Genomic DNA, 12,974 nt, shown 5'->3' with positions numbered 1-12,974 from the left:
CCCTCTTCCATCATGTGGGCTAATCTCTGAGAGCTCTCTGGGACCAAGATCCATTCTCCAATTTCCGGCCTGACAGTAGCAGACGATGTCATAGTGAACCCTGTTGCTATCTCAAACACCTTGGGCCACCATTTTGTGGAGATTTTGAGTTCCTCTCATTATCATCTTGCCTTCCTCCTTCGGAAACAAGTGGAGGAGACTCGTGCGATACCTTATCTTCTCAGAATTGTGAGTGCTACAATGCTGCCTTTACTACGAGGTAGCTAGATCATGGTCTCACTTCATCTCGATCCTCGCCCCAGGGCCAGACGATGTTCATATTCAGATGTTGCAGCACCTTTCTCTTGCAGGCAATCACTTTCTGCTTTATACGTACAACCACATCTGGGCAGACAGCACATTTCCTAGACACTTGCGTGAAGTCCCTGCCATACTCATACCTAAGCTCAGTAAGGACAAACACCTTCCTTCTAGCTACTGCCCCTTTTCTCTCACCAGCTGTGTTTGCAAGGTGATGGAAAGTATGATTCTTGCCCAGCTGGTATGGTGGCTTCAGTCTCGCAGTTTACTAACTACTGCCCAGGTGGGTTTCGAGTGTACTGTTCTGCAGTATGCAGTAGACCATATTGTCATTTTGTCCACCCATGTCATGATTGGTTTTCTGCGGAAATCCCAGACTGTGACTGTGTTTTTCGATTTGGAGAAAGCCTATGACACCTACTAGAGGACTCTTCATTCTCTCTACAAACAAGGAGCTTCTGTGGCCACATGCCCTGTTTCCTTCAGGAATTATTAAAAGACCAAGTTTCCAAGGTACGTGTGGGTTCTGCCTTTTGGACACCTTCATCCAGGAAAACAGTGTGCCTCAGGCTTCCGTCCTGAGTGTCTTCCTCTTTGCTATCACCATTAATCCTGTTATGGCTTGTTTTCCGCCGGGCATCTCCAGCTCCCTTTTCGTTGACAATTTTGCCATCTATTGCAGTTTTCCACGGACTTGTGTCATTGAGTGGCATCTTCAGTAATGTTTTCATCATATTCACTCATGAAGCACTGACAGTGGCTTTTGCTTTTCCACTGAAAAAAACCATTTGTATAAATTTCTGGCGATGCAACTGATTTCTTCCACCCTCTTTATGCCTTAGGCCTGTTGCTCTTCCATTCATCAAAACAGCAAAATTCCAAGGGCTCATGCTCGATAGGAAACTTTCTTGGTCCACCAATATGTCTTACCATGTGGCCCCTCAGTGTCCTACATGTCCTCAGTGGTACTTCCTGGAGAGCAGATCGAACCACTCTCCTCCATTTGTACCGGTCCCTTGTGTGGTCAAAACTAGATTATGGACGTTTTGTTTATGCATGTCCATCCCTCTTGCGCCATCTCAATACTATCCACCATCATGGCATCTGTTTTGCCATGGGCGCCTTTTACACTAGGCCGGTTGAGAGTCTGTATGCAGATGCTGTCGAACTACCATTGTCGTACCGCTGTGAGTTTCTCCTCAGCAGATATGCATGCTGTTTCTCTGCCATGCGGGGCCACCCATCCTATGCCTCCTTCTTAGATGACTTCTTTGATCGCCAGCATGGGATATGTCCCTCTTCTCTGTTACCTCCTGGAGTTTGCTTTCGGCTCCTGCTCCAGCAGCTTAACTTCACGCACCTGCACACCCCTTCACCACCTGAGCTTCATGTGGTGGCCTGTGTTCACCTTGGCCTTTGTTTGCTTCCTAAGGACACTACTCTACACTCTTGTCACCTTCAGTTTCACAACCTTCGCACAAAACTTCATGATAATACCTTTGTGTGCACTGATGGCTCTCCCACTGACCTTGGTGTCGGGTGTATCTTCGTCATTGGCACTGAAGTTTTTCTGCATTGGTTTCTGGAACACTGCTTAGTATTTGCAGCAGAGCTCTTCACCCTGTATCAGGCCATGCAGTATATCTGGCAACACAGGCTTTTCAGTTGCGTTGTTTGCTCCAACTCTCTGTGCCCTTCAAAGCTCTTGTGTGCTATACCCCATCCATTCCTTAGTGCAGCAGGTCCAGGAAAGCTGTAACTTGCTCACTCTTGATGGAGCCACTGTGATGTTTCTATGGATTCCTGGTCATGTTGATCTGACAGGAAATGAGGCAGCTGACGCTGCTGCCAAGGCTGCAGTCCTCTTACCTCTGCCCACTAGTTCTTCCATTCCTTCTGATGATCTCTGTGTTGCCATCTGTCAGCAGGTGATAGCATTTTGGCATCACCACTGGTGCTTTCTTCATGGGAGCAAGTTCCAGGTTAATAAGCTTCTCCCAGCGGCTTGGACGACGTCATCTCGGCCCTCTCACCATGAGGGTTGCGTATCGAGCATGGTCTTTTTAGCCATCGCCATTTGTTAAGTTGTGCTCCCCCCTCCCCCCCCCCCCCCAACCCCCCCCCCCCCCCTTTGTGCTCATTGAGCTCAACTTTCGACAGTCAACCATTTCCTGACGGAATGCCCTTTTTTTAACCACTTACATTCTCGTTTGTGTTTGCTTTCTTAGCTATCGGCCATTGTAACGAACACTGCGCAGGCTGTTAACTGTGTTTTACTTTTAATCCATCATAGCAGTATGGTGAAGGAATTTAATTTTTAGTTCAGGACCACCGTTTCTCTATTGCGTATTTTACAGACCTTCCTCCACATCCCTATTTTTAGCTTTCTTCTCTTCTATCAATTGGAATTAACATGTAGTCGTTTTTTGCTCCTCTCTTTGTTTTCGTGTTCCACAGTTCTGACATTGACATGTATGATCCTACTTGTTTTTGTACCCTAAACCAAACCAAAACAAAACAATATTTGCTAACCTTTAGTTTCTTTGGATGCCCTCAGTTCCACCACCTGATAAGGATATCAGTAAAGGTTTGTGCATATTATTGCTACCAGTTATTAGATACCTTCTTCCAATATCAGTGATGGGTGGAAGTCAAGTAAATGCATTTCTTTGCAATATTGGCTCAGAGAGGCCTCTGACTGGGCTTCATAAAGAGATGAAGTTATGTTGAACAGATGTTTAACTTAAAATCAGTAATTTGTCACAAATTTGTGTGTGTGTGTGTGTGTGGGGGGGGGGGGGGGGGGGGGATTTTGTTAAGGGAGACAGACATTGATGTGACATGGAATTTTCATATTCCTTCTTTTTGTAAATAAAGGTTTTTTTTTATTTTTTTTTATTTTTTTTTATTTTTTATTTTTTTTTTTTTTTTTTTTTAATTATTATTATTATTATTACTGTGCCCAGAAGCTGGGTGTCATTCTGTTGATTAATAATGTAGTTATATATTCACAAACTATTGATATGTGTATTTTTGGTATTTTTGCTCCTTTATGTTATGAAAGTGCTGGCTTTCAACAAAGAATGGTTATTAACTGGTGCTTATGGCCAAATACAAAGTTCTTCATGAGAATGACTCGTACCATTGCACTGTGGTGAGAAATTTACATTCCAAACATATCAGACCATTGGAGGCCAAGCATATCCTTTTCATTTATATTTGTTATGAACTTAGCTGCTACACACTTAAATTAATATGCAGAGTTCTGAAAGAAGCTACTGAGTGAAGTGGCATGGGGTTAAGCCACTAGGCTTGTATTCAGTTCTGATCCAGTAATCCAGACTCAGGTTTCCAGTGATTTCCTTAAAATTTATGGCGGTCACATTTGATAATTGACTAGCCTTTCCTTCCTTGACCTTCTCCAACACAGGAAGTACACTATCAGTAATCAACTTTGATTCCATAAAGAACTGCCTGTACACCAGTAAGACTACATGGTGACATGTACTGGATTGTAACTCTAATGCACTGAAAATGACTTATTTGTAGTCAAAAGCAAAATATGCAACAGTAATAAAAATTAACGGGATTGCGGCTGATTGCTGTTGCATCTCCTTCCTTACTATCTGTAATGACCACACTTAACAAAATGCCAAAATCCAACCAGCCATATCCTGAAAGGTTCTCATTATACAGTATATGTATTTCTGAAGATTATGTACACACTATGAAGAAATATGTGCCATGCTCTGTGTTGTTTCCAAATACAAAGTCTCATTGACAAGTGAACTTAGATGAAGGTAATCCATTAAAAGTTAGTAACAACATATTATGAAAAGGATAGATTGCTACTCACTGTAAAAATGAAACACCGTGTTGCAGAGAGGCACACCATAAAGAAAGTTACACATTGAGCTCTCAGCCAGAGCCTTCTTCAGAAAACACAGTATAACACACACACACACACACACACACACACACACACACACACACACACATAGCACAGCACAGCACACTTCGCCTACACACGGCCACTTCTGCCAGACTGCTGCTTTCGCATTGAATGACAGCAGCAGTCTAGAGTGGACCAGGGAGACGGGGAGGGATAGCAGAGTATGGCAAGGGGGAGAGAAGAGCAGAGCATGCAGGGACTTGATGGCAGTTGGACAATGCTGTCAGGCACAGCGTAAGGGTAGGGAGAATATCCAGAAAGGGGGGTGAACTTTTTGGAAACGAAGAATGTGTTATAAAGATAACTCCCACCTGCGCATTTCAGAAAAAGCTGGTGGTAGAGGGAAGAATCCAGGTGGCCAGGATTGTGAAGCATCCATTGAAATCAAGCATGTTATGTTTATCTGCATGTTGTGCCACAGGGTGGTCCATGTTGCTCTGGGCCACTGTTTGGCAGTGGACATTCATCCTGTTTGGACAGCTGGTTGGTGGTCATAACAATATAAAAAGCTGTGCAGTGATTGCTGCAGAGCTTGATGTGACACGGCTGCTTTCACCAGTGAGTGGCCCCTGGGTAGGGTGCCCCCTCATTTCGTGGCATGATGATATATAATCGAAGCCCTGATGGAAGGATGTGGTTCAGTTGTTCCAGCACCAGGGTGTATTGGGTGATGAAGGGGGCATTAATTTATAATTGGTTATTGTGGATGGTGGTAGGATTGGTGGTGTGTAGGATATGACAAGGGAAATCTGTTTCTGATCTAGATCTGGGGGTAGTGCCTGTCTTTGAAGGCCTTTGTGGGACATTCATGGAGTTCTTGTCACTGCAGATACAGCATCACCGTGTGTCCAGCCTGTATGGGAGGAATGTTTTGGTACGGAAGGGATGGCAGCTGTCAAAGTGCAGGTCTGTTGGTGGTTGGTGGGTCTGATGTGCAGAGGTATGGATGGAACCATCAGAGAGGAGGAGGTCAGTGTGCAGGTAGGTGGCTCACTCTGTTGAGGTCAACTAGGTGAAGTGGATGGTAGAGAGAGGATGTTGAGGTTTTGATGGAATGAGAATAGGTGTATTTGCCATGAGTTCAGATCATGATGATATAATCCATGAACCTGAATCAGACCAGGGGTTTGGGGATTTGGGAGGCCAGATAGGTTTCCTCCAGATGTCCCATAAAGAGGTTGGCATAGGAGGGTGCCATGTGGGTACCTATGATTGTGCTACAGATTTGTTAGTATACCTACCCTGCAAAGGAAAAGTAGTTGTGTGTTAGGATAAATTTAGTAAGGTGTATGAGGAATGAGATAGTGGGTTTGGAGTCCAAAGGACTTAAGGAAAGGTAGTGTTCAATATCGGCAAGATCATGGGCATAAGGGATGTTGGTGTACAGGGAGGTGGTGTCAACAGTGACAGTTAGGGATCCAGGAGGTAAAGGGGTGGGGACGGTAGAGATAAAGAGATCTGATGCACAGTAGCAGGATCTTGTGGAGGGAGCAGAAGTGGTTCTGGGATGCCTGTGCCATGTAGATGTGTTTTTTCAGTACCAGGTTTGTGAAGGACAGGGACTAGCAGAATCTACTTCCTGGTTTCTTAATTGTCACTGTTGATACCAATTCCCTATACACAAACGTCCCTCATTCCCATGGTCTTGCCACTGTTTAACACCTAGCATCCTTCAGACACCAAACCACTGCCTCTTTCCTCACACACCTTACTAACTTTATCCTAACACAAAACCTCTTCTCCTTTGAAGAGAAGGTATGCAAACAAATATGCAGGACAGCCTTCTTGACCTCCCAAAACCCCAAATCCCTGGCCTGGTTCAGGTTCATTGATCATATCTTCATGACCCGGACTAAGGACTGAAGGGCTCACTCCTGCACCTCCTCAACACCTTCTGTCCCGTCCACTTCACGTGGTTCTCCTCAACCCAGCATGTCACATTCCTGCATGTTGACCTCCTCTATTGTGGCTCAACCCACACCTCTGTCCATATTAAACCAACCATCCACCAACAGTACGTGCATTTCAAAAGTTGCTGTCCCTTCCACATCAAAAAATTCGTCCCATACAGTGTGGCCACCCAGTGCATCATAGCTCTAGTGAAAATAACTCCTTTGTCGATTATGTTGTTCTCTCAAAGACCTACAAAGACAGGCACTATGCCCCAGAACTACTTCGCAAACAGATCAGTGCCATATCCCTACACACCACCCAAGAACCCACTACAAAAGAGTGCCACCTTTGTCATCCAATGCAATCCTGGACTGGAGTACTGAACCATATACTTCATCAGGGCTTTGATTATCTATCTTTAAGTCATGGTTGAGAGACATCCTTCCCAAGATACTTCCCCCACCCCTCCTGAAGTGGGGTTCTGTAACCCATCCAGATTCCACAACATCCTAGTCCATCCCTATGCCACTCACAATCCCAACCATTGCCACAGAGATAGGGACTTGTGGAAGACCCAATGCAAGACTTGCCCAATCCACCCACCCAGCACTTCTTATTCCAGTCTTATCACAGGCTTATCCTACCCCATCAGATGCCGGACCACTTGTGAAAGCGGTCATGATATATATCAGCTCTGTTACAATCATTGTGCAGCTTTTTGTATTGTTTGACTCCAACCAATCATCCACCAGGATGATTTTTCACTGCCAAAGTGGACCACCCTATGGTACAGGATGCAACTGAACATAACATGCTTGCTATCAGTGGCTGCTTCACAATCCAGGCCATCTGGATCCTCCCCTCCACACCCAGATTTTCTGAACTGTGCAGAAGGGAGTTATCTGTACAACACTGCCCAGTGATGCTATTTGTGGTACGAGGTACCCTCCGCCAAGCACCGTAGGGTGGATTGCGGAGTATGTATGTAGATGTAGATGCTCCAGAAATTATCCTGGCCTCAGCCCACAATAACCTACTGTCCCCACACGCTTCAGCAAACAGTTTCCCCCACGCTCAGGGGCTCAGCGTTCATTTGCTGGGTAGGGGCTTGGCAACCCCAGTGTTCCTGAGGTGGGGATTGGTCAGTGCCGCCACTCCTCTGTCACCATAAGCTCTGGGCATGCTTAAGCAACCTCTGTGCAGTATGGCAGTGGATCGTTGTATGTCACAGGGAATGGGGATCTTGGCTTGACCACCCAGATCACGAGAACTGTGAAAACCTCTATATAGTGGGCAACCTCTGGGAAACCTGCCACACCTCAGTTGTATAAGGCGTACTCAGGCACGCAGGGCTCTGTCTGAGTGGAACCTTATTTCCCTTGTGGAACCAAAATGGGTCCTCCAAAATTTTCTTTTACTCCTCCCAGCCAGAAAGGTGGGCCGCTGGAAGTACTAAGCCCCAGCTAATTAGAGGGATTAGGTAGCCAGCCCTCCAGATGCAAGAGTAAGGCAGTACACGGCAGTAAAGAGTAACAGAACACAGGCTAGTAATCAGAATGCGTTCCTAATAATAAAAAGGAAAGAAGGAAGTGTCAAGAAAGTCTCACCTTTCTACATCCAGAAGGGCTTAAAAGGAATTGCCAGAACTCTAAAATCTATAAAGCAGTTGCGAAGTGGGACACTGTTGGCTGGAGCTTCAAGTTCCCGACAAGCTGTTAACCTATGGAGTGCTAAGTGCCTGAGCAAATATGCCACAATACAGAGCGCCACAGCACTTCTTACTTCAGTAAAGGTGTGATACCATGTAGGGACCTAGTTGATCTACCAACTGAAGAGTCAGTGGGCTCCAGAGGGAATTGTGGATGTTCAGTTTCGTTCTTACCTACAACACCCCCAAACTCCCAGAGCAAGTCAAGGCAGGCTTTCTTCACCTAAATGTAAGGTCTTATGTCCCAAACCCAATGTACTGTTTTAAATACCAGCGTTTTGGGCATACAACCCTAGGAAGTAAAGGCGAAGTGATGTGTGCCAACTGCGGTAAGGCCACTCATAAAGGAGTTGGTTGCTCATCTCCAACCAGATGTATCAACTGCTCTGTAAATCACCCTGTTTGAAGTAGGGACTGTAGAATCTTTCTAGAGGAATGCAAAGTACACGAAATAAAAAACAACCAAGTGTATTCCCTATGGTGAGGCCGAAAAGATCTAAAAGTCCATGCAGCCTCCCACAGTTCCTACATTTTTTGTGTCAATGGTTCAGAAACCTACTCCAACAGCAAATGCCTCTACACAAACAGAAGTGGCGAGTGCACTTCTAAAGCAGCAGGTGTTTCAGAGCCAGTAGTCCCCCCCCCCCCCCCCCCCCCCACACTCTCCCCAAACAGCAGACAAATGCACAGCGACCAACTTGGGAGAGTGCCAGGCACGACTAACGGCTGAGGCTGTTCAGAAGCCCACCATGGCTATTACCACTCCTACTCCAGCTCCAGCAAAGCCCAAAAAGCTGCTGTAAAGTAGCAACATCAAGTAAAATACAGTGGTAAACCATCGGACCATGTCAATGTGATTCTACCTGATGCTTCATCTGACTCTTCCCCGGAGGTGTTGGAGTATGAGATATGTGTGGGACATTCATCTTGCCCACGACTGAACCTCCACCTGCTGCAGTCTCCCCACCCTGAAGGAGAGACAGGATGAAGATGTTACCTCCGTGATAGATGGCTTCCATATTTCAGTGGGACTTTCAGGGGTTCAGGATGCATGTGGAGGAACTTCGTCTACTATCTTAGGATGGACCACTGTGTCTGTGTCTCCAGGAGACTAATTTCCATCAATCATACACCCCTGAGCTTCGGGGCTACATACTCCACAAGAAAAGGTTGACCTGAGTGGAGAGAGAGCTAGAGGAGGAGTAGGTGTTTTCGTCTACTGACTACCATTCCTCGCCTCTCCCTTACAACCAATTTTTCAAGCAGTTTCCATATCAGTGCAAGTGCGTCATCCATTGAGAATATTTTCCCTTTACCTGCCGCCACATGATGCACCGAACAAAGAAGCTCTAGTCATTGTGTGCATATTTGCTAAATTCAGAACAGAGCAAGCACTTCTGCACTGCAACTTGGTTGTTCTCTGCCCTCAATCTCCCGCGTTGCTCTCCAGCCCTTGCTCCCATGGCTCAATGTGAAGTGGTTGGTGACCTGCACAGAAGTGATCACTTCCCAATCTGGATCCACTTGCCAGATATAGAGGAACTCAAAAGGAAACTGCTACGATGGGTACTCAGTAGAACAGACTGGATGTTTCACAGGCAGCTAGCCCAGTTTGCACATCATCCCAATGTTGAGGAATGGGTGGATTGTATTACCGACATGATCCACTGTCCATGGGACAACTGAAGAGGCAGCCTGTCCCTTGGTGGGGTGATGAATGCCACACTGCAATCAGAACCAGCCATGCTGCTCTGTATAGGTTTGAGTGCTGGCCAACTGCAGAGACTCTTGCAGCCTTTGAGGTGGCGATAGCAAAATGTCGCCAGATTATTTGAGAGAGCAAGAAAAGGTAATGGGAACAGTTCCTGAACTCCATGAGGAGCTTGGTTGTATGGGAGACCATCAAGAGAATTTCTGGGAGAGGAAGGAGGTGCCCCATGGCTGCTCTAGGGGGGAACCAGCTCTCTCCAAACCAATCCGCAAGACATTGTAGGGATGATGGTGGCCTATTTTGCTACACTTACTGCCACAGCCAGTCAGGATCCAGGTTTCCAGCACCATAGAGTGGTTGCTGACAGGAGCAGTTTGGACTTCCAGTTCACCTATGATGAAGATTACAGCTGCCCATTTTCCAGGGGGAACTGGATACTGCATTGTCTGTGGCTCGTGAAATATCTCCTGGTCACAACAGAACCCATGACAGTATGCTGCGGCACCTTACAAGGCAAAACAAAGATATCCTACTCGCACTTTTTGATGCCATTTGGGTGTCAGATCACTTTCCTGTCTCATGGCATGAGGCCATTTTGATTCCTCTTTTAAAACCTGAAAAAAACCATACATGCCTGAGTAGTTACCATAGTGTTGCCCTCACTAGCTGCATAGGAAAGACCTTGATCAGATGGTCAACCGCCGCATTGTCTGGAACTTAGAATCCAGGCAACTCCTTAGTCGCTTTCAGTGCAGATTCAGGAGGTATCGTTCCACCTTTGATAACCTGGCCCTCCTGGAGGCAGGTAAACAACAGGCTTTCTTGCACCAGCATCGCTTTCTAGGTGTATTTTTTGACATCGAGAAAGCCTGCGATACTACTTGGAAGCATCTTATCCTCGAACAGCTTCACAAATGGAGTTAACTTGGTTGGCTTCCCATTTTTATTCGGTCCTTTCTCTCGCCACAGTATTTTCGATACTGAGTCAGTGATATCCTGTCTGATCGCTTTGAGCAGGAGACTGGTGTCCCTCAAGGTAGTGTTTTAAGTGTGACTGTCTTTGCCATAGCTATTAATACCATTACATCAATAGTGAAAAGTCCTGCCAGTTTTCTTTGTGGATGACTTCTCTTGGTTTTGTTCATCTTCAAGCCTTACAATGACAACACATGAGTTGCAAGTAAATCTTCAATGTTTGTTAACTCTTCTCATTCCATTTTAAACTTTACTGAGTTGAGGATGAGGGACACTGTTCTTTATTTTAAACACACAGTGAGATTTCTGTGCCTCATATTTGACTGTAAACTTATAAGGTTGCCACATCTCAAGGACCTGGGAAAACCGTCACTTAAGGCTGTAAGTATCTGAAAATATCTTAAAACAGTACATGGGGAGCAGATAGGGGTTGTCTGCTCCAGTTTTACAGGGCATTTGTGTGATCTCGGCTCAATTATGAATGCACGGCGTATGGGTCTGTGAGACCTTGATTAAAGATGTTGGATGTGGTGCACCACGAAGGGATTCAGTTGCCACTGGGGTATTCAAAACAAGCCCCATACCAAGTGTGTATGGAGGCTGGTGAACCACCACTTAATATAAGGCGACGACTACTTAAGGTGCGCCAGACATATGAAACAACTGTCCACACCATACACATGTGCATACCGTACCATTGCTCCGCTTCCACAGGCATGGTTTTTCGTAACCAGCAACAAGCTACAAGGTCCTATGGGATTCCCACACAGGATTGCCTTTTAGCGATGGCTGTGGCTGGTCTTAATGTTTTACACTGAGGTTGGAGCAGATTTCCACCTTGGCTCCTCCAGAGACCCAGACTTATTTTAGACTTGACTAAACCGAAAAAAGATAGTACACCAGATCTTACATTCCAATCTATTTTTTAACATTTTGGATGTGCATCTTAGTTTAACAGTAGTTTACACTGATGGCTCCAAACAAGGGAATTCCGTTGGCTGCTCTGTAATGTCACCAGGATTCGCCTTCCTGACGAGAATACCATTTTCACAGCAGAGCTCCACGCAATCATGAAAGCACTGGAACAGATGATTTGTATTTGGGGCAAATAGTTTCTTATCTGCTTCAGTTCCCTTAGTGCCTCACAGTCGTTACAGAACCTATATCCAGCTGAGAAGTTGTCCCAGCTGATATATAACCAACTATATGGCTGTGTGGCAGGCCATGTAGGGATATGGAGAAATGAACAAGCTAATTGGGCAGCCATGGAGGTGTGCAGAGGACAGAATGTTGCACAGCGTCCTATTCCTTTGGAGACTGTCGTTTCTGTGCTACACAAGAAGTGTATGCAATTGTGGGATGTGGAATGGCTAGCGGTGATGCCCAGTAAGCTGCGGTTTGTGAATTCAGCTACCCAGCCATGGTGTTCCTCCTGCCAGTTGCTCAGGCAGGATGAAATGACCCTCACAAGTCATCAAATTGGGCACTACCCTCTCACATATAGCTACCACGGCGATAGGATCCCCAGTTTTGTGGTGCTTCTTGGGTGCACGTCTCTATTCACCATATTTTAACAGGATGCATTCTATTCTGTGATACTAGGGCAGCAAAATATTGGCGGGAATCTGCCCTCTAATTTTAGCTGATGACGAGACGAGTGTGACTAAAGTTTTAAAGTTTTGTGATGTTTCTGGACTCTGGCCTAAACTTTTAGGCTGAAGGTTTTAGTGTGTTGCAGCATGGCTGGCTCCTTTTTTATTTTTGCCGTCAGCCAGCCATATCCATCTGCTGTCTTGTTTTAGCTCCTTATGCCACGTTCTTCCTGGTAGTGAATGGTTTAATATTGACGCAATACTTCGTTCCATGTTTCTGTGCAGGTACACACACAGTTTTCCAACTTTTGTCACCTTTGTTTTTTGTGCTGTTTTATCCTTCTGTTTAGTGTATTTTACTGACACTCATCTCAATCTGTTTTCGTACGGGTGCTGAAAACCTTGCTCTCATGCGTCCATACCATCATATCCATCCATCCAGTCAGTTTCCACACCCTCATCCCCTGTCCTGTCGTCTCCTCCCAATTCACATCCTCTCACGCTCATTGCATGCTGCCTCTGCTTATGCCCCCTATTGATCTTTCCCTTTCCCTGCTCCTCCCCTTTTCCATTTCCTGTCCCCCCTTCACCCACAGCCTCACAATGCTGAGCCTGGCAGCCTGGTCCTGCTGTCATCTAGTCCCTGCATGCACCACCATACAATGTTCTTCTCTCTTCCTGCCCACACGCTGGTAACCCTTTCCCTTCCCTGACCCACTCTAGATTGCTGCTTCCATTCAACAGTGGTCATGTGTGCATGATGAGTGCCTGATTGTGTAAAAATGTTGTGTGTGTGTGGGGGGGGGGGGGGGGGGTAAGGTGGATGGGTTCGCGGGCATGCGT

The 12,974-nt window shown here is 45.9% G+C and overlaps 1 protein-coding gene across 1 annotated transcript in view; it reads left to right on the top strand.

The window, feature by feature from the left end:
* The window catches only part of LOC126481485 (CAAX prenyl protease 2), a 71,338-nt gene that overhangs the window by 4,185 nt on the left and 54,179 nt on the right, over window positions 1-12,974 (top strand). The window lies entirely within an intron of this gene.

The sequence above is a fragment of the Schistocerca serialis genome, chromosome 5 (assembly GCF_023864345.2).
Source record: "Schistocerca serialis cubense isolate TAMUIC-IGC-003099 chromosome 5, iqSchSeri2.2, whole genome shotgun sequence".
Classification (NCBI taxonomy): domain Eukaryota; kingdom Metazoa; phylum Arthropoda; class Insecta; order Orthoptera; family Acrididae; genus Schistocerca; species Schistocerca serialis.
This window is presented reverse-complemented; position numbering and strand designations above follow the sequence as displayed.